Source organism: Capricornis sumatraensis, chromosome 8, assembly GCF_032405125.1.
Source record: "Capricornis sumatraensis isolate serow.1 chromosome 8, serow.2, whole genome shotgun sequence".
Taxonomy (NCBI): domain Eukaryota; kingdom Metazoa; phylum Chordata; class Mammalia; order Artiodactyla; family Bovidae; genus Capricornis; species Capricornis sumatraensis.
The window spans coordinates 23,571,037-23,573,964 of record NC_091076.1 but is presented as its reverse complement, the minus strand read 5'-3'; the positions used below and the strand labels follow the sequence as shown (position 1 = coordinate 23,573,964).

The window sequence follows — 2,928 nt, the reverse complement described above, 5'->3', positions numbered from 1 at the left end:
AACAATAATAACAAAATAAACTATTTTCATAAACAAAAAAACAACTAAAAAATACCCATCCTGAGAAAAATTCATGTACCATCCAGGGATAAAACACAGTCAAATTTCAAATTAGAATATTTTCTTCTATGCCATGTTTACCAAAACAAAAATAATGAGATAAAGTACAAGCAAAGTATACTGAGATTAATAGATTTTAAGTCATAAAATTGAATTTAGTCTAGATGTTTTCATTAAAAGATATACAACCGTAATAAAGCAATAACTACTCTGAGCTATACTTCCCCATACAGGCAGTATATGTTAACAATCTGTTATGTGAAGGACTGGCTGTATAAAAGAAAGAAAATTCTTTGTCAAAAAAGCAAAATGTGTACTGTTAACAAAAGCAAAATTGTTTATACTTAACAATTTTGTTAAGTATTTATGTAACAGTCATTATATAACCTTATATCTTAGGGATTAAGTGAAATATATTCTCGCTCAAGGAAGACAGGAAGGAAGAGAAGAGAAAATATTGTCTGATTCATGCTTCTAATGTCAAGTTGTGGATAAGATAACCATGAAGACACAATGTAAATCTCAAGTTCCCTAATTTGGTCATCAGTAGACCTGTCTGTTATTTCTACAGGGAAAAACATTCAAACTGAAAGAAAAAACAGATTTAATAAATTTTTTGAATAATATTAATAAAGGGGAGAAAGTGAGGAAAGTAAGTTGTGCTAGTGGGCAAGAAAAAAGAGACCTATTCTGAAAAAGTGGAAATAAATTGAGAGATGACTCAGATATCCTGCCACATGGTAAAAAGGAATTAAGAATATTGTCAATAAAATTACTATGCTGCTGCTGCTAAGTCACTTCAGTCGTGTCCGACTCTTTGTGACCTCATAGACGACAGCCCATCAGGCTCCCCCGTCCCTGGGATTCTCCAGGCAAGAACATTGGAGTGGGTTGCCATTTCCTTCTCCAATGCATGAAAGTGAAAAGTGAAAGTGAATTCTCTCAGTCGTGTCCGACTCTTTGCGACCCCATGGACTGCAGCCCACCAGGCTCCTCCATCCATGGGATTTTCCAGGCAAGAGTACTGGTGTGGGGTGCCATCGCCTTCTCCAATGATTAAATAGAAAACCTTCCTGCCTTTGACCAACTGTACGGAGAGATACTCTAGTTTATTCAAAATTATCTCCTACTTAGAGTTTTTCTCAAAGCAGTTTTCACAACGTTATTTCTCAAGCTATAGATCAAGTGGTTCATCATGGTAACCACATTCATATAAAAATAGAAGAGAATTTTTTCCTCATCCATAGACCCAGCAGAAGATGGTTTGAGATACATAAATGTACATGATCCAAAGAAGAGAGAAATAGCAATGATGTGGGAACTGGGTGCTGAGGGCTTTAGACCTGCCCTCTGTGGACTTGATTTGGAGGAGATTGGTGAGGATGAGACAGTAAGAGACAAAGATTGTGAAACTGGGCACAATGATGTTGATGCCCACCACAATGAAAACTACAAGCTCATTCACATAGGTACTTGTGAAGGAGAGCTGGAGCAAAGGGTGGACATCACAGAAATAATGGTTGATGGTGTTTGCATCACAGAAGGTCAGTCTCAGCATGCATCCAGTGTGAGCCATGGCACCAGAAAATGCCATCAAGTAGGAACCAAGCATAAGCCTAGAACACACTTTAGGGGACATAACAACATTATAGAAAAGTGGGTTACAGATGGCCACATAGTGATCATAGGACATTGACGTCAGCACATAGATTTCAGAAATGACAAAAAACAGAAGAAGTAGAGCTGAGTGATGTACCTCATGTAAGAAGTATTATTCTTCTTTGATGTGAAGTTAATCAGCATCTTGGGTGTAAATACAGAAGAGTAACACAGATTTATGAAGGGCAAGTTAAAGAGGAAAAAGTACATGGGAGTGTGCAGGTGTGAATTCAGTGCAATTAGGATTATCAATCCCAAATTTCCCAACACAGTGACCATATACATTCATAGAAAGAGGAAGAATAGAGGGAGTTGGAGATCTGGTTGGTCTGTTAATCCCAATAGAATAAATTCAGTCACAAAAGAGTAATTTCCAGGAGCCATTCTTCTCTAAGGGAAACTGTGGACACTGGAGAAAGGGCTACATTAGAGAACAACTTGGCTCTTCCACAGTATCACTTCCTACAAAAGAGCACTGTTGTTTTTCTTGTTTAGTCACTAAGTTTTGTCCAATATAGCAAAGTACATCACAAACAGAGGGAAGCCCAGTCCTGTCATATGCAAGCATTCCTGCTGGAAAATCCAAGGGGAAGAGGGATGGATTAGGGTACCATTGTTCTACTGTCATCTCAACATTTCCTCATTCACTTGAACTCTTTCTCCACCAGGATAACTGGAGGCAGTGACCTTAACAACAGCCTGGTATTTTCTTCTAATGCAGATTAGACCTGATGTGGTAGGAACCAAGAGCACTGTTATAAACCAAGATGAAGGAACCAGAATCTAGGAGAAATATGTTACTCCCCTTGTCACACAGCAAAAGCCATACAGGTAGGAGAGAGTTACACCTACTTAGAGGAAACTTCCTGACTTAAATGTCATTTCTGTCCCCTCATGTCTCTCAATATTTTCTGATCCCTCTCCAACAGATGCTTCCACTAGTTTCACTTCATTCACAGAACTGGACAAAATGAGAAAGAGTGGGAATATATCAGGTCCCTGGGCTTTCTTCTCAAAAAGGGGAATACATTACTATAAACTGGATTCAGAAACGCACACTCCTTAGTTCAGAAAACCTCAAAGTTGACCCCCTTATCAGTTGTCTTTACCCAGTTGATACTGGAGATGCAACTTCCAGTTCCTAAGGCTTGATTTCTTTGATTCTCTGATGAGATGGCATCGACATATGCCCTCAAAATCTCCGTGAAC

General features: G+C 38.5%; 1 pseudogene; it reads right to left on the bottom strand.

The window, feature by feature from the left end:
• Window positions 1-1,179: 1,179 nt before the first annotated feature.
• On the bottom strand, window positions 1,180-2,103 carry LOC138083376 (olfactory receptor 8B3-like; annotated as a pseudogene).
• Window positions 2,104-2,928: the final 825 nt, after the last annotated feature.